The sequence below is a fragment of the Rhinopithecus bieti genome, unplaced genomic scaffold, assembly GCF_001698545.2.
Source record: "Rhinopithecus bieti isolate Rb0 unplaced genomic scaffold, ASM169854v2 scaffold_16834, whole genome shotgun sequence".
Taxonomy (NCBI): Eukaryota; Metazoa; Chordata; class Mammalia; order Primates; family Cercopithecidae; genus Rhinopithecus; species Rhinopithecus bieti.
Window position 1 is genome coordinate 1,944,747 of NW_016809297.1, and position 20,076 is coordinate 1,964,822.

Consider the following 20,076-nt stretch of genomic DNA (forward strand, 5'->3'; position numbering starts at 1 on the left):
TTGATAGCATAGGTAGCTAACAGCAAACAACCCAATGAACTGAGCGAGCATCAGCCACCTACCACACTAGGGGACGAATTTGCAATTTGTAAATCCTGTTTCTATGAGAAGAAAGCAAAAAGATAATATTTTGACTCCAATATTTTCTTCAGTTTTAAAGCTTGAAAAAAAAAAGGCAAACCAAGTACACTTTGTGCAGGGGTAACTAGAGACAGAATGGGACCAACTCATCAGAGGAGCCACATCTCTGCTGGCTGGTCCTATGTCACTGTAAGGTTAATTGAGTGATCCTCAGACCGAGAGCATCATTGCATCTGTTTAGGTGTGTTTGGATTAAGGGGCAGTGCTGTTCAGAGGGCTGAACAACCATCTGTGCAACCCTGTGGGATCTCTAAATTCCAGTTGTGCTCTGGCTATAGGTTACCTTGAATGATTTCAGGAATTCTTTGATTGCTTCTTTCTGTTCCTCTCCCATGACTGACACTGACAATTCAGCTCACTTATCAGGATGATGATAAAATATTTTACAAGCTATTGACAAAACTTCCTGCAATTCACCTCTAGAATTTATTTAGGTTCTCTTCATGCAAAGGGAGATAGGTATCATGATATGGGCTAGTGCATGGACACAGCAGTAAAAATAGTCTTGTGTGGAGGATGTCAGATAAGGCTGTGTCATCTACTAGTTAACAGTAGTTCAATGATAAAAGTTCTGCACAAGTCATTTTATTTTGGTGTTGTGTTATTTATCACTTATTCATTATTTACTCATTTATTTAGATTAAAAGTGATTCATTCAAATAGAAAGATTACCTAACAGAGGAGGTCTCTCCTATTAATATCATTATAACAATGTTTTGGTTTTATGAAATATTAACTATGGATTTTCCAATCTGACAAATGGTGGTATAGTTTATCCACAGTAGCAGGGACAAAATGTCCCTGTTTTCAAATTTCAACAATTATAATACTATTTCTTTATTTTATTGGTTTATTGAGTTAAAGCACTTAGACAATTCTTTCTAATTTCCTCAAATACTGGTTTCTTGTAATTCCCAATTATAAATGAGAATATTCATGCTACTCACTTCTGTCCCTCTTTCCTCCATCTCCTAACTTTGTTCATTTGTACCTTTACTTTTGCATTTTCAAAATTGATAAGATTTACGTGCTGTGCTAGAATCTTAAGCACAGAAGGCTTTAAATTTTGTCTCCTATATTACTCAATAGTATAATCTTAAATTTTTTAAAATTATGATTATTATAAAAATTATACAAAACCAAAAATTGTGCTGGAAATATATTCTCTCACTTAATTCTAAAAGGGTCAAATGTCATAACCTATGTGATACTTGTAAGAAAAAAGAATTTTAGAACAGTCTCAAATGGATTTTCTTTCTCAATGCTATCTAACTCAATGCTTCATTTTTTTAGTTCATTATGTTTTTGTAATTTTTTTCTGAAACATTTCCAGTTTCTATTTCCTATTTACATTTCTATCTCCTGTCGAGAGACAAAATATATATTTTTGCTCTATTATTTTCTTTCTTTCATCTGTTTATTCATTTTCTTTCTAGTTGCATATTTATATGTTTATTTTAAAATAACTTCTAGGAATACAGAATTAAAATAATTATAATTATTTGTTTATGACATTGCCATCACTGATCCATACATTAATATATTATTATTATAATGAATTCTCACAACAATAACCAAGGATTAGAAAACTAATATCAGTTTTGTTTGAGTTTTACAAAAAGGGTATCACACAGTTTGTAATCTTTTGAGACTATTTTTCTTATGTTTCTAACATTCATTCAGTGCTGTCACATGTGGCTTTGATTAACTGATTTTTACTATAGTATAATTCTCCCTTGAGAGAATATACTATAACTTGTCATCCTGGTGATATACATTTAATAGTTTCATTATTTTATATTACAAAGAGTGCTAAAATGAATATTGTTAAACATGTTTTATGATTCATATATGTAAGAGTTAACTTGAATATGCTCATATGGTAAAATTATTGGCTATGGAGTATATGGTTATCCAATTTCAAAAGTTAATACAAAAATGTTTTATAATGTGTTGCAACCAGAAGATACTTCCATTAGTAATGCACAAAATATTGCATTTAGCCACATATTCTCCAATGCTTGAAGGTATTTTGAATACCTTCAATGATTTCTTCATTTATTTTCCTTTAAATTGGCTCAAAATGCAATCACATTAAGGGGTTGACTTGCTTTCACCTGATTTTTTTTTTGCCACTGGTTTAAAAATACTGGTTTTGTTGAAGTATAAGTGCATGGAGTATAGTCACCAAGATTAAAAGCATAAATTAATGAGTTTGAAAATGTTTATAGTCATATAATCACCACTGCATCAAGATATAGGTAATTTCCATCTCCAACAATTCCATTCTCTCATGCTGCTTTGTCATCAACCCTTTCTCCAATCCAACCGTGGGGAAAACGCTGATCTTCTTCTGTCACTACACTTTTATCTTTTCTAAAATTTTATGTAAATGGCATCGTGAGGTATGTAGCCTTCTATGCCTGCTTGTTTCACTTATAATGCTTTTGAGATTCAACCACATTGCTGTTCATATTAGTAGTTCATTCCATCTTGTTGCTATATAGCATTCCACTATATAGATAAAACATAATTTATTACACATTAAATGAAGAGTGGACATTTGGGTTGTTTCCCATTTTTGGCTCCTGTAAGTAAAGCTTCTATAAACATTGGCTTACGAATCTTTGGTGGGGATGTATGTTTTCATTTTTCTTGGGTAAATATGAAGTGAGATTTCTGGGTGATTTGTTTAACTTTATCAGAAAGTACCAGAATGTTTTCCAAAGTGGTTGTACCATGTCACATTTCCATTAGAAATGTATGAGAGTCCCAGCTGCTTTACATCCTCATTAATATTTTTGTATGTTCAATCTTTATAATTTTAGCTATTCTGGAGGGTGATAGTGATATCTCATTGTGTGTGTGTGTGTGTGTGTGTGTGTGTGTGTGTAACACGTCCAGATAGTTTTTCTTATTTTCTATCATGTTGCCTATATTCTGTATATATTCTGCATACAAGTATTTTACTAATTATATGTTTTACAAAAATTTCTTTCCAAGTCTATGGCTTGCCTTTTTTTTTTTTTGACAATGTCTAGTGACAAATAAATATTTTAAAATTCAATTATCAATTAATTTTTCTTTTACTGTTTCTACATTTTCTGCCCTAAGGAATCTTTCCCTGCCCACAGCTTGTGGAGGTCTTTCCCTATATTTTCTTTAGAAGTTTTATATTTAACTTTTATTTTGATAATGTTTTTCAAAATAAATTTTGTATATGGCATAGGATAAGGGTTGCGGTGAATTTTTCCCTTTTATATTCAATTGTTCAACATACTTTGTTAGAGAGACTACTGATATGGTTAAGCTTTGTGTTCCCCCCCAAATCTCATCTTGAATTGTAATCCCCATATTCCCCATGTGTCAAGGGAGAGATCAGGTGGAGGGAATTGAATCATGGCTGCAGTTTCCCCCCTTGATGTTCTTGTGATAGTGAGTGAGTGCTCACAACATCTAATGGTTTTATAAGGGGCTGTTTCCCCTTTGCACAGCACTTCTGCCACCTTGTGAAGAAGGTGCCTTGCTTCCCCTTCACCTTCCACCATCACTGTAAGTTTCCTGAGGCCTCCCTAGCCATGCTGAACTATGAGTTAATTAAACCTTTTTCCTTTACAAATTACCCTTTATAAATTACTCAGGCAGTTCTTTATCGCAGCATGAAAATGTGCTAATACAACTATTGTTAAACTAAATTTGACCTGAGAAAGCCTTCTTACTTGCATAGTTCACTTTTCATGAATTGCAACCTAACTTAGCACATAAATAAATTGAAAACCCAACTTAGGAGTATGTGTCTGTAAAAATAGGTGAGGCTCAGTCAATCACAGCAGCTGTGCTTCAGCCAATCACAGACAACCAACTGTTCAAACTGTTCAAATAAAGCAACTGCTGAGCTGTAACCGAATCAGCAGTTTCTGTATCTCACTTCCATTTTCTGTATGTCGCTTTCCTTTTTCTGCTCAGAAATATTATCCAACCATGCAGCAGCCCCAGTTTCTCTAAGCATCTTCTGGTTCTGAGAGCTGCCTGGTTTGCAAATCATTTTTTTTTTCTCAGATTCTGTTAAATTTAATTTGTCAAAAGTTTTTCTTTTAATACTACCCTTTTCCTATTGCATTATCTTGGATTCTCTGGTTTCTCTTCAGCACATATAAATCCTTCACCTTTTAGTATTGCATTATCTTGGTATATTTGTTAAAAATTAACCACATGTGTAGGGGTCCATTTCTAGACTCTTCTCTTCCATTGATCTTATACCAATAGTGTGTTGTCTTGGTTATTGTAGCATTAAAACAAGTCTAGAAATCATGTAGTATAAGTCATTCAAACTTGTTCTTCATTTTCAAAGGTTTATTACTCTATTTGCATATAAATCTCAAAATCAGCTTATTAATTTTTACTTTAAAAAGCCCATCAAAATTCAAGTTGAGTTGAATTTAAAAATCAAACTGACAGAACTGACATTTTAACAAGACTGAGTCTTCTGACTCATGCAATAGTGTATCTTTTCATGTATTTAGTGCTTTATTTCTTATGCATTCTGTAATTTTCAATGTAGAGGTCTTAAACATAATTTTAAATATTTATCTCTAAGTATTCCACTTTATTGGTCATATAGTAAATGGTATTATTTTAAAAACTTTTAATCTAATTATTTGTCATTCACATATAGAAACACCATAGATTTGTGTATATCGACCTTATGTAGTGTAGTCTTCCTATTTTACTTAGTAGTTGTGGTAGTTGTTTTTTTGCGGTGGGGGGGAAGATTCCATAGGATTTTCTATGTAGATGCCCAGATGATGGGCAAATACAGACAGATTTACTTTCTCCTTTTCAATGTGTATACATTTTTAATGCATATATGTCTATATACATTTATGTGTTATTGTACTGGCTGGAGCTTCCAGTACAATGTTAAATAAAATTTGTTTGAGAGAATATCCTTGTCTTTTTTTCAATTATAATGGGTAGGTATTAGTCTTTCATTAAGTATGATTTTGGTTGAATTAAGTATGATTTTGATTGATTTTGCATGTAGGTTAGACATATATGCTTTTATCAGGACAATGAGGTTTCCCTCTAAGTTAGTTGAGAGTTTTTTTTTTTTTTTTTGCCATGAATTATTGTTACATTTATCAGATACTTTGCATCATCAATTAGTGATGAAATTAAAATTATCAATTAACATAATTTTTTGGTTTTATTATGTAAAAAATACATATATAACTATAAATAATATAACTTTATATTAGAAATCGTTGAAAGTTGTTTCTCTATACCCCCATGTAATTAGGAGTTTTTTTTTTGAATTATATTAGCACTTATTCCTCATTTTTGTGTAACTCCAGTAGAGTTGTTTAGCTAAAAGGTTCCTGATTTTAATTCTACTATCTAGGCAATTTTATCTTCACATATGTTGCAGATCGTATTCCAACAAAATACGTGCTCTCTGGAGCCTTTCTATATGCAGCTCCCTTCCTTTATAGCCGTACAAACAAATGCTAGCGTTTTAACCTCTCCAAATCAGTCTCTCTGTCATTCAACTCGTTCACACCACTGTTGCTCTGCGCTGGTTTCCCTGCCTGGGTTGACAGATCAGAACCTCGCATTACTCTCCTTTTCTGTAGGCATCAATTCTGCGTGTATAATAATCTGAAAACTATAATTTCACATATTTTGTCAATTTTCTGGTTTCTTTAAGCAGAAAGATAAAGCTGATTCCTGATATTTTAATTGACCAGAAGCAAAAGTTAGCACTGAGTTATTCATTTTTTTACTAAAAAAAGTTAATTAATTTTTTTTTTTTTTTTTTTTTTTTTTTTTTTGAGATGGAGTCTTCGGCTCTGTCACCCAGGCTGGGAGTGCAATGGCGCCATCTCGGCTCACTGCAAAGGCTCTGCCTCCCGGGTTCACGCCATTCTCCTGCTCAGCCTCTGAGTAGCCTGGCGACTACAGGTGCCTGCCCACCACGCTGGGCTAATTTTTTTGTGTGTTTTTTTTTTTTTTCTTTTTTTTTTTGGAGTTTTGTAGAAACGAGGTTTCACGTGTTAGCAGGTGGTTCTCAATCTCCTGACCTGTGACTCCGCGGCCCTTCTCCTCCCAAAGTGCTGGGATTACGGCATTGAGCCACCACTTCCAAAAAAGTTAAATTTGATTATTTCCAATCTGAGTTATTTTTAGAGCTTTTTGCTCTGTACTACATAATCCAATTCTTTCTTGAATTTTGATTTATCCAGGGCCAATATAAATATATTGGCTAGAAAAAATATATTTTTAACGATTATTGACACACAGAGAATCTGCTCTTACGTGTTATTTTTTTGTACACCTTCAATGTGCTTGACATTCCTACATTTTTGTAATTTGTTGATGAGTCATATTCTCTGGAAACTTGCTGTTATTCCTTAAGGTCCTGTTTAGCACTGTGTCCCCAACAAGATATAAGTTTTTTCTGTCAGAGCCTAGAGTTACTACTAATCTGGGACCACTTCAAAATAAATTTATGGCTAACATTTTCAGACATTCAGGTAGTATAGCCATTGTTTGCAAAACTCACGAGAACGCACATGTATTACAAAATGCTTAGGAGAGTTACTTTTTTTCCCCCACTACCAGCACTAAGTTTCAAGATGAGCAATTTATTTCTTTTTATCATAGCAGCAGAGGTGTGGGTAGGGCGGATGGAATGGGAAGTAGGAGATATAGGGAACAGAGTTTTACTGTATTCCAATCCAAGAATATGTTAACACATCCTCTCAGTTTATGCAGAAAATTATCGTAGGGTTGGGATAGTTATAGGCTTATCCATATTTACTTGGTGACCTGTGAATCCTTGACGGCAGTCAAGGTTACCTAGGTTTTGGAAAATACCTGAGGTAAAAACAGTTTATTGCTTAGTCTGTCATTTACTTTTGCCTTCAAATAACTCTTACCTTTTTATAGCCACATTCACAAATTAAACTGATGCTATGTATGTTGTATCCAGCCAATTTTAGTATTTTCAGGGCAGATTATGTAGCTTGGCACGCGCCAGAAAAAGAATTCTCCTCATCGTATTTTTTGTGGTTTGTTATGGTTTAAGTTCTCTGAGTAGCTTTACTCATTCTTTCTGTTTCTTTACGATAATGAGTGTATCTTTATTTTATTTACTGTCATTTTTATGTGAAGCTGCCATAGGGAAAGGAAGGACAAATATAGTCAAATTCAAGTTTAAATTATGAAAAGTCTTCTAAATTTACGTCCTTTAAAATGCTAATTTTCAAAATAGAAGACAGCAGGAAGTTTAAAAATAAATATCTGATTATTTATTTTTATTTTGAAAGACTGGTAGTAGATGTGAAAAAGATTATACTTGAACTGGATATTATAAAAATTAGACAATCACAATTACAGTTAATATGCTAAGGTATTATATACATTATATGTCTAATTTGCCTCTTGCAACCAAATTCAACTTTTAGCATGTACGTATGCTATATGCCCAGAAAAATGTTCCACAGGAAAAAAATAGGATATTTTCCTTAGATTGTGCTAAAGAAATAAGAATATTCTCTCTATTTTGAATATTGTGCATATTTTAAATATTATTTGAGGCTAGTTATATAAATGTAGATTTTACAAATGTGTTAAGTCAAAATATCTGGATATAATATAAAACCTTTTTTTTTTTTTCTATTCTTTTAAAAGCTGGTATGGCAGAGATTTCCGGCCTCTGATCAGAACACATATATTAACATTTCATAAAGAAAGGGAAATTTGGATCAAATTTATGATATGCCAAATAGTAAAATAAATATACATTAGATAAGAATATTTCTGTGGTTTGGCCCACACAGACTCATTCCCTGGCCAGCTGACAACTACTCTCTTGGGGATTGTGAACATCAAAAAAATTTTTCTTTGGCACTGTCTGCTCTAGAATGGACTTAGCTGGGGCTGTTTAGTGTAGCAGCTGCCAGGGTTGGTAACCTTCAGTAGATAAGACTAGATGGAGAAATTAGAAGGTATTTCTTTTGGATTGATGTAAATCTGAGTTTGGCAAACTTTTTCTGAGATTCTAAGACTGGGGGAGCCTGAGCTGTGTCAGTTCCACAGAAAACTGATCCATGTCAGTTCCATGGATCTTTGTATTTAAACTTGCATCACTGTTAAGAGGACATGGATTGTGTTAGAAAGACAAGGAAAAAATGTCTTCAACAAGATATTCCTTTGTTAAATTAATACCACAATAACTCTGATATAACTCAAAACTAAATTTCAGTAGACTTGATTCTTACTGTTGAAATTAAAAGGCATTTCAAATTATGAAAGACCTTGAAAATCAAACTGGCTAATCTCTGGATATGTATTATTATCTATCCCAGTTGTGGGTTATCTTAATTACTGGAATAAAGTTCCTTTGGAAAGTTTTTATAAACCAGTGGATAGTAGTACAAACCCATAAACAGAAATAAATGTTCATGTCTCTTCTATTTGAGTGCTATTTTCAAATTATCAACACAAAGCTGAGATTTTTGTAGTTGAGGTTTGAGGATTCTACCACAACCAAAAGTTATTATGCTGGCATTGTTCAATGAATATGGAGTCTTGTCAAGAGTTTATTGGTTATGTCTCATAGAAATACTTTGTATATTTAGTAGGACATAGAAGACAAATTTGTACTTTGCTCCATTTCCTTATTATTTTTTGACTATTAGAATCAGTACCAGGTTACAACTCACAGTTCAACAGTGATTTAGGTAAACAATATGAAAATGTTATGTTTGTGGTATTACTATGCTAAAGCACTGACTACATTATGGAATAATGTATTTCCTCATCACTTTTAATGCAGATACACATTAGCTGCCTTTTTTTCTTTTTTTTTTTCACCTTTTTAATGGACTGAAGTTGGCTTTATTTCCTCATGGAGTTACACCCTTAAGCGCATCCAATTTAAGACATGAACCAAGGAAGGCAGAGTTCCACTGTTAAAAGAATTTTATTAGCATAAAAAAGTAGATCCTTTCATTTTACTCCAAACCCATGTTCAAAATAATCACAATTATAGTGTTGCAATATACCACATTGCAATTAATGTACTCCAAAACTTAATGAATTCAAGTTTAAGAATGGTCTTAATTTTTCTATGCATTATAGCAGGCTCAAGGATATCCTTGGAGCACTGTCACCCTTATTTTTACTCTTAAAAGCTTTCTGATGAGAGAAAGTTCAAGTTGATTTAAACAAAATATTCAGTGAATTGTACTTGATCTTAGTATGCCCATGGAAACGTTTTTTTCTAAATTCTTTTACAGAATCCTATATTCTCAATATTGTAGCATTGATTATGTTTGACTTTAATTTTAATTTTTGTTTGTCTCTCAAGAGATTATAAGCTTCATGAAGGTACATACCATATATCATATCCCACTGTTTATTACAGTGTCTTTCTTGGAACAAACTCTCAAAATACATATTTATTGAATGGATAACTGAATGAGCAAATTACTTCTTGGTTTGAGAGAAGGTTTAACTTTTTTGCTCTAATGTATAAAAACTCAGAATACTCCTCTCCCACAAAGATGTCCAAGAAAACAAATAGAAAAAAAAATGAAGGAAAATACAAGGATACATGATTTTAAGCCGTATCTACTTACACCCTCACCTGCAATTTTGTTTTTATTTATTTAGGCTGTGAGTGTGCTTATTCAACCTTAATTTGTAGTTGTGCTAAGTTGATTATCATAGCTACAGATAGAGCTAAAATTGAGTAGGAAATGGAAGAACAGAAGAGAGAAACCAAATTTTTTTGCCACCAATTTTCAGCCTTTGCTAACCTTACGGACTATTTTCCAATACCGTGCTAATGTAAGTTTCCTTAAAAATAGCTTATGAGACAGGGCAACAAAGAATACAAGCCAATTGTCCTCTAAATTTTGGAGCAACGATCTTCTGATCCAAGCAGAGCTTGTTATGACATCCTGTACCTGGCTTTGTAACATTTCCTAAGGTAAACACACAATTCAGGCACAGGATACCTCTGGAAATATTTGTCAGTTGTTCAGCTTTTAAAAATGTCTTTGTATTAAATTTGCAATGAATGACATTGAATATTATAGTTTTGGTAAATGGCCTAATTGTTGACAGTAACGTGATGTAATTTGCTTATTTCAAAAGGACATTTTTCTATACCCTAGTACCTTCTTAAGCTTTCACCAATAATAATTCAATTTGGAGACATTTATTGAATGTCTCCATTCAGTGGGAGAGAACTCTTTTTTATGGGTCACTTCATTCTTATTTGATGGGGCAAAAGTACCCATTTCCCGAGTTACAATAGAAGGAAAGTATAGGAGAGTGAGTGAAGAACTGGACTAGGAAGCTGAATCCTGGATTCCAGGCTTGGCTCCTTCCCTTACTGTAAATGAACCTGAGTTATATAAATAGCTGAACTTATCCTCAGTCTCCAAATTTATATTTGTAACGCTCCCTACCTGACCTACCTCGTCAAAAACAAGATAAGAAACATGAAATCTCATTATACTCTAGGATGCCATACACATTTAAGATATTACACTTATAGATCCATATTAGTGTCAAAAAACTGAAGAATGCTGTCATCTAGAAATGAGATTTGAAAGGTTAATAGATATGAAAATAAAAAGGAAAACAGAAGGGTGGTTGCAAGGTGGAACTCTACCTTAAGATAGCAGATTTAGAAGTCCTAACCTGAAAATCTGCCTCTGGGAAGATAAAAAGATTGGAATGCAAGAAACACCTAAGACTTTTGTTCCTATGGCCAAGAACTATGGCATATTTCTTAAACTGTTGTTGTTTAAGATTGCCAGTGAGAGACATGTAGCCTCAGGAAGATCTATCCTAAAATGGTTTGTTGGCTGAATTTTCTGGGATGGTGATTAATCAAAATATTTTCCTTGTGCCTTTGAATGACATGCTTTTCTGAGCCAAGGAGTGGTTTAGATGGAAAACCAAATCATATGAAACATCTCAGGTTTTTGCTCATCATGGCAACTTGTTTTCTCACATGGGAAGTAACTCCCTCAAAGAAATAATGCCTGACAGTTCAGCAATTGAATTGAACTAAGGCTTCTGAAATGAAATAATGGAATTGGCAGGGAGAAATTGCTGAAAAAAGTATAGGTTTTTAATAAGTTCTGTTAACTAAGAAAACATAGGGAAAATCTCTTAAAAATTCACTCTTTGTTTTAAAGAGGCATTTTGACAATATGCTTTTAACTTTATGATGTTAAAGATTATGTATACCTTATCTTAAGAAATGATGTAGCCTCATTTGAGAATAAATCAGATGATAGCCTCCTTTTCTATTTCCTTTCCTTTTTCTTTGCATGGAGAAAGGAAATAAGAATTACTAAAAGCAAAGGGTAGCTTTCATTTATTCTCTTACATATAAGGCTATGGTTTAAAAGTAGAAACAAAACCAAAACTCCAGACTGATAGGTCCTCAGGTTCAGTGGTATAACTTTTGAAGTGATTTTTGTATTGACAACCACCTATCCTTTTCTTAGAACTATGCCCTAGCCATTTCCTTGAGTTTCAGAAGAGTGGCTAATATACCCAAAGAATCAAGAATCCTCAAGTCTTCCTTTTTAAAATTCCTACTTGTCTACTCCTCTGCTAGTGAAGCTGTTTGGAGAGGTCTCAGTGAATAGTGAATAAATGTTGACCACCTTCCTATGTTTTAGTAGCCCACAAAATTTAAAACTTTCTCAAACCCATATCGAACAATTAGACTTTGCCCATTCTGTGGCCATTGAAAGATGATCACTTGCTCTGATGAATTAAAAATTTTTAAGTAGGTCAAAGATCTTGTTTTTTTTTGTTTTCTGTATTTCTGAGGTAGCTGCCTAATGTAATGAGAATAAACCTCAGAAGAATAATATTTATTTTGATTAGCATTATGCTATTTGAGTTGTGAAATAACATTCTCTTGGTCAAACAATGACAAAACTGTTTCTTAAAGACAAAAATGAAGAATGTTAATATATGAGTCGGGGTTGTAAAGTATGACAAGCTTAGATGATTTCTGCATGGATAGGTTTTTATATGTGAAAGTTGTAATTGGCTAATGGTGTCAATTATGTTATTTTTATATTGCTATTATTTCTGTCAATCAATAAAAAGTATAGAGATGGTAGTTGTTGGTATCTGTTGAATAGCCTAAGAGTGTCAGGAACTCAGGGATGGATCTCTTAGCCTTTTACTCATGATCTTTGAAAGGCTGTTGGACCTCAAGATATTACCACCATGTTTTGCAAAAGAAAAAAAATGAGAAGGGTAAAGAGGGATCCGTTAGCTGAACAAACTTTTCCAAAAGTGTCACTCAACATCTTGTTTATAAGATATATCTTATAGGCCGGGCGTGGTGGCTCACATCTGTAATCCGAGCACTTTGGGAGGCCAAGGCAGGCAGATCATGAGGTCAGGAAATCGAGACCATCCTGGCTAACACGGTGAAACCCCGTTTCTACAAAAAATACAAATAAAAATTAGCCAGGCGTGGTGGCAGGCGCCTGTAGTCCCAGCTACTTGGGAGGCTGAGGCAGGAGAATGGCATGAACCCAGGAGGCGGTGCTTGCAGTGAGCCGAGATCGTGCAGTGAGCAAGACTCTGTCTCAAAATAAAATTATATGTAGTATATATATATAGGGGTACTATATAATATAATATATATATATATGTGTGTGTGTGTGTGTGTGTGTGTATCTTATAGACCATTCTTTGAGCAAGTGAGGCTGAGAAATGCGTTTATAGCTGCGTACATGGTCTTCCCCTATTCTCTCTTACAAAGGAAGAAGTAAAGAATGTAGATAGTACTGGGAGTGAAGAGTTACTGTCACATACATGTAGCATTTCAGTGCCATCTCAGATTTCTGTTTGGAGTTAAGCAACCAAAGTGAAAGAGAAGAAACAGAACTTCATCCACAATGACCCTTGGAATGGGGAGCTAAGTTTCATCTCTCATTGTTAATGGAGCAGCAATGAGAACACACTCGAAAAGGTGTGGATGAGATTGTCTAGGAAAGCTACAGCATAGGGCAGACTTCTGACATTCAACATTTGAGGTTTCCATTGATCAAGGCCAACCTTTAAAGTCTATGGCATACAATAACTTTAACTTTTTCTGTCAAGTCACTTTTACAACCAAGGCTGGTGTATCAGTTTGCTAGGACTGCCGTAGCAAGGTCTCACCAAGTGGAACAACAGAATCTTACTGTCTGACAGCTCTGAAGACTAGAGGTCTGAGATCAAGGTGATGGCAGGATTGGTTTCTTCTGAGGGGTATGAAAGGGAATCTGATCCATGGCTCTCTCCTAGCTTCTGGTGGGTTGTTGGCAATCTTTTGTGTTCTTTGGCTTGTGGATGTATCACTTCAATCTCAGCTTTCATCTCTACATGTCATTTTGCCTTTATCTCCACATATTGTCTGTCTCTGTTTGAATTTCCCCTTTTTATGAGGATACCAGTCCTATTGGATTAGGGCCCACTCTAATGACCTCATCTTGACTACATCTACAAAGACCCTATTTCCAAATGAGATCACATTCTGAGATACTGAGAGTTAGGATTTAAACATACCTTTTTTAGGGGGACATAATTCAATCTCATAATACCTGGTATACAAATTCATTTGTTGAAAAATGAACCTGGAGGATCCCTTACCTGACCCTGAAGCCTCCACATTGCAACAATCATTTCCTTTTCATTGGAGGAAATTTTAGACTATAGAGGTATTTGAGAATTTTTAAGGGTCTATTTAATGGCATACATTGAAAATACTGCTTTCAGTCCTTATGAAATTATCTGGATCACAGCGGGATTGTTTGTGAATCTGAAGATGTATATTTATTTCATGTTATGACTATTCAGTTAAACACTTTTACCACGCAGTTCACTTTTCTCAAAGTAACATTTTTTTTGGGGTGGAAATAATAGTTTTTTAAATCCCCAAACACCTTGAAGACAATATACTAAATTAATAATATTTTAGAAAAGACCCATTTATCCACTCCACATAATAATATCTAGTCAAAGAGTATCACATGGAAAAAATTAAAAGTGAGCATCATGTTTGGATTAAAAAGTCACTTTTGTTTTGTTGGTATGCCAGGTGGGAAGAATGAAGAGGAAGCATCTTCTGAATCTTCAGTTTATTTTACACATGTGTTTTCTATGTTTTGAACTGCTCTCAGGTTGAGCCTTTAATTTCTTGTAGTCCAAGAAAAAGACATTTTTTATCCAGTGGGCTGAATTGTGTTCAATAAAAAGTTAAGTTCAAGTCCTAACCTCTGGTACCTCAATATGAGCCTAGTTGAAAATAATATTGGCAGATGTAATCAAGTTATGATGGGGTCACAATGGAGGGTGGATCCTCCAATGACTGGTGTCCATATAAGGAAAGGAAAATCTGGCCACGGAGACACAGGTAAGAATGCTGTGTGAAGACAGAGATAGAAGCTGAGTGATCTGTCTGTAAGCCAAGGAACTACAAAGATTGCCAGCAATCACTAAATGCTAAGAGGCATGGGACAGCTTCTCCCTTACCACCTCCAGACAGTTTGCTGAAACTTTGATTTTGGATTCAGCCTTCATAACTATGAGAGAATAAATTTCTGCCTTTTAAAGCTACCAAATTTGTGATAATTTGTTGTCAACCCAAAGAAATTAATACATCCAGCATATCCAACTTTGATATCAAATGCCTGCCTGATGATGTGCACCAACTGCCACCCCAATTCAACCGCTGCCTTCCTTGGTGAGCATAAGAAACTTCATTACATTACATCTTATATTTGAACTAGATCTTTCTCATATTTATTATTTATACAAACTTGTTTTTGCTGTTCAATTCATGTATGTTCAAATCTATAAAAATTGGGAATTTTGGATTGGGATAATATGAATGTTAATTTCCTTCTGAAATTAGTGGAGGTGCTTTTTTTGTTTTGGTTTTTCAATCTGTGGCTTTTCATTTTAGGACAAGGGTTTCAGGAACACACTTAAAATCATTAAATGAGACATAGACTTTACTTTGATTCCTATGGTCACCTCAGTAAAGAAAAGTGTTCACAGCAAGGATAAGGTAAGTGGGCATGTTGGTTTCCTGAGAAGATAGTAATACTGGAAACACTTCTCATTATTCATTTAATTTTAAAAGTGCTTATATAGAAACAGAGAAATCACATGAATTTGGCAGGAAAAATAGAAGAATAAAGCAAGAAATGAGAACGAAGAAAGAGGTATGGAAAAGAAGCCTTTGGGAGAAGCAATCCAAGTGAGATGAAAGTGTATTTTTACCATTGGTCTCTCTAAAATTTTAATGATTAGTCTTCAGTTCTGTTTATCAGATCGGTGTGTAATTCTATGGTTTTGAGAATTACACACCGATCTGATAAACAGAACTGAAATATAACAAGTATATTTAAAATACAGCAAGTACAATATAGCAAGTATATTTAAAAATACTTGCTAATGCCCTCACTTCCTTCAAGTGTTGGTTCAAATGTCACCTTATCAAAGAATATATAGATAATTCAGATTCTCTGACCTGCCCTCCTTCTCCAATCCCTGCACTTGGAACCTCCCTTCCCCTACTCCATCTGTTCATCTTTTCATTGTACTTACCATCTTCCCATAAGCTTTATAATTTGCTTGTTATTTTCTTTGTTTCTGTCTGCTCCCTGCCACCCTTCCTGCCCCCCAACTCTTTTTGGACAGAAACTCCTTGAAATCAAGCCCCTTAGACTTTGATGAATTCCACAGATCTAGAGCAGTGTCTGGCATATCATAGGTGCCCGTTTTTAACAAACGTATTTTCTTTACAATTAATAATCTGTTGTGATATTTTCAAGATTTAAAAAATCATTCATGTTATATTTTATATACATGTGTAATCCTTGTATGATGAGCTAAAATTTTTGTGGCTTGTGCATTCCCATTTTATCTCTTGACATGAAATTATGTATGGTTAGAGAGGATTTGTTGTTGCTTGACCTGATGTTTGCCTCCCGAAAAATGTCTATAACATAGTTTAGCAAGATGCTAACAAGTCCCAATGAAACACATCTGCTCTACTGTTGTCTCCAAGTCCTGGTCTCTTCAAACTTTTAAAACTGTCATAGATTACTGGAAACACAACTGCATTTGAAATTAGTTCAATAAAACAGTAGTTGCAGATGCTTCACGAAGGGTTTGAAAACAAAATTGTCAGCCAAAGAAAATGGCTTGTAAATGTCTAGCCATCACTCCAGTGTTGCAGAAGTAAGTTTTCTGGCAATGAAGGAAGTGGGGCTCCCTGCTTGCTGACACATAAATGACTAAACTGGAGAGATTTCTTTGTCTGTCTGCTAAGCAGTAGTGTGGATGTGTAACTGGATGCTGGTATTGCGGTGCAGTTGTAGGTGAAAATCCTGGATGTGATGAAAGACAATCTTTGGTAAAAGAATTGCAGGAAAGCAGGGGTTTGAATCAACCAGGTACAATCTTGCTGCTTTCTCTTTCTCATTTGTATAAGATTTTTTCTATAATCTAGAAAGCATAAGTGCAATACCTTCCAATTTAATTGATGGCTCAGTCTGACATAATTGATTCCACATGGTAGGTGACAAATGACTCTTGGGTTAACCTCTCTTCCTATTCAAGAAATAGATAAATCTACCAGGATTTTCTCTTTTCTCACAAAACTATCAGTTGGGCATCAATTTATCTATCTTTGATGAAATTTTAAATATTTCATAAACTGGTGAAACCTCTAATTCTTGTTTTTTGGTGGAAGGTGGAAAATAATAGAATTTTCTTACATTTTGTCATTGAGTTGACGGATGGCTGAAGGAAAAGCAGCATCCTAGGTTTTTCAGAGACATGTCTATGCTGAAGTCAGATTATATGGTGACTTGCGGTGTAACTATACTAGTATGTCTTTACATCTGTACACAAGAAAAAAATTTTGTTAAATAATATCAGTTTGGAATTGCTCAAGGGATTTAATAGAACAACTTGGAATATGGCCATGGTAATACACATTCAGAAGGTCAAAATTTCTCAGCTAGAGAATGGTTCAGTATGCTCATTCATCACTTTCTACTTTTGCTTATATTAAACAAAGACATACAACTACATGCAAGTTGAACTGTAGCACCTGCACAATCAGACTTAAAAGCAAAGTACGAAATCCCAACCTACTGTTAATTCACAGGATTCATCCTGATATAATCCTTATGATATAGATGTTTATTTTCAAAACTCATGCAAAGAAATTAGCTGAATGACAAACAATGTTGATATCTCTTATGTATATAACAAATTTCATCCAAAAATTGCAGTGTACTATATGATCAGCTAGTTAATAATGTATGTAAAATCCAGAGTAAAATATTCTCAACTTCTCAAGAATCAGATGACTGGAGGAGACAAAGTTCATTTTTTCCCTCAATTTATTGGATAGGGTAGCTGAGAAAGATGGCTTTTGCAGCATTCTTGGAAAGTTCACAGTTTAGGATTCATAGCCTGTGATCCTTAGATGAGGACAGCTGATGCTATACGTATTACTGAAGCCAAGTGGTGGGATGATATATTCCATCCAAGCTGTTTTCATGAGTGAGTAGGCTCTGGCCTTTCTAGCCTGGTTTCTCAATGCTGGAGAAGACAACACACATTCTTTGGAAGTTGAGTCCAAACCAAAACTCCACTTGATCTGCAGTTCTGCCTCTGGGTGGTCCTAGGTGACCCAGTTTAGCTTGGGGAAGCCCTGGGAAATTTGATATGGCCACATCCTGTTTAAAGGCTATTCTTGGGTGGTCTTCAGCAGTTAATAGAGTTTGGTTATGGGGCCATTATAAGAGCTTCAGAGAAGTCCAGGAATCTGGGCCTGGACAAGGTCCAAACTACTGAGTGATGATTACTCCTGAGCATATCAGTATAATAAAGTAGAAGGACTAGAGTAGTTCTGGGAGGATTAAGTAGTTCATGCCAAACACACCTCAGCAATTCTGTGCTGCCAACATTGTTGGCATCTTCCAAGGCCCAAACTCAAGGCACCATGTTGTCAGATTGAACAATAACTGGGCTGCCTCAAGGCAAGGGATCAGAACTTTCCAGGCATTGCTTTATGGCAATGAAGAGAGAGAAATTTTCTTTGATAAATTCAAGTCCTGGGCCAGATGTGGTGGCTCACGCCTGTAATCCCAGCACTTTGGGAGGCCGAGGCAGGCGCATCATGAGGTCAGGAGATCGAGACCATCCTGGCTAATACGATGAAACCCCGTCACTACTAAAAATGCAAAAAATTAACCGGGCGTGGTGGTGGGTGCCTGTAATCCCAGCTACTGGGGAGGCTGAGGCAGGAGAATGGTGTGAACCTGGGAGGCGGAGCTTGCAGTGAGCTGAGATCCCGCCACTGCACTCCAGCCTGGGTGACAGAGTGAGACTTCGTCTCAAAAAAAAAAAAAAAAAAAAAATTAAGTCCTATAAATTTGCTAAATAATACCAACCCTTAATTAGATAGCTATGATAGATATGAATATATAGATAGATAAAGGAGAACTGAGTTGAGTTGATAATATCAACCCTTAATTATATATATATAGTGTGTGTGTATATATATATATAGTGTGTATATATAGAGAGAGAGAGATAAAGGGGAATTTTATCAATCTAAAATCATTTGTATTTCGCTACAGAAAATGGTATATTATAGTGAAAACAACATATGCTTTGGAGATAGCCACTAGTGGGTTCCAAGGTCCACTCTACCATTTATCGTCAGAGAAACTGGCTGAGACATGTGGAAGATTATCCCAAAAGATAGTTCATGCAGGCCGGGCATGGTGGCTCATGTCTGTAATCTCAGCACTTTGGGAGGCTGAGGCAGGTGGATCACCTGAGGTCAGGAGTTTGAGATCAGCCTGGCCAACATGGCAAAAACCTGTCCCTACTGAAACAAAACAAAACAAAACAAAATTAGCTGGGGGTGGTGGCGAGCGCCAGTAATCCCAGCTACTTGGGAGGCTGAGAATTGAGGTAGTAGAATTGTTTGAACCTGAGAGGCGGAGGTTGCAGTGAGCCGAGATCATGCCACTGCCCTCTAGCCTGGGCAACAGAGCAAGACTCTGTCTTAAAAAAAAAAAAAAAAAAAAATCTAATTAAAGCATGTTCCTTCATACTTATATATGTCAGTTTGTTGAGATAAGTAATGATATTTCAAGGGTAAAAAGAGTTAAATGGCAAAATCTTGGGGCTTGGGTTCAGACAGACTTGCATTGACACTGATCCTGATAAATTTCTTATCTTCTTTCTGAATCAGGGTTCTTCATATATACATGAAATTAATATGATCTACCTTGTGGAATAGTTACAAGGATTAGATAAGATGGAAGTTCCTAGCCTGATGCATGACACATTCTAGGTGCTAAATCAATGCTAGCTTACATTTCTTCCTTTTCTCTCTTTAAGATGTCCCATGGAGGTTTGGAACCTCTGTTTCCCTCTCTCCCAAAAAGGAATAAAATTTTGAGCAGATAAAGTGTGGGTCTGGACCATACTGAGAGTTGTTTTTTTTTTTTTTTTTTTTTGAGACGGAGTCTCACTCTGTCGCCCAGGCTGGAGTGCAGTGGCGTGGTCTCGGCTCACTGCAAGCTCCGCCTCCCAAGCTCATGCCATTCTCCTGCCTCAGCCTCCCGAGTAGCTGGGACTATGGGTGCCCACCACCACGCCCGCCTAATTTTTTGTATTTTTAGTAGAGATGGGGTTTCACCGTGTTAGCCAGGATGGTCTCGATCTCATGACCTCATGATCCACTCGCCTCAGCCTCCCAAAGTGCTGGGATTACAGGTGTGAATTTTTTATTTTAAATACAAGAAAGAGCAAATGCATGTTTTCAGTCCTCAGTATGGATGCCATGGTAGAAGTCCA

General features: G+C 35.3%; 1 long non-coding RNA gene across 1 annotated transcript in view; it reads left to right on the forward strand.

Annotated features, from left to right (window-relative positions):
• The first annotated feature begins 14,611 nt into the window (after nt 1-14,611).
• The window catches only part of LOC108540082 (uncharacterized), a 77,140-nt gene continuing 71,675 nt past the window's right edge, over nt 14,612-20,076 (forward strand). The window contains exon 1 of the long non-coding RNA XR_001888581.1: nt 14,612-14,923. This is a non-coding gene — a long non-coding RNA (uncharacterized LOC108540082). The remainder of the gene's footprint in view (nt 14,924-20,076) is intronic.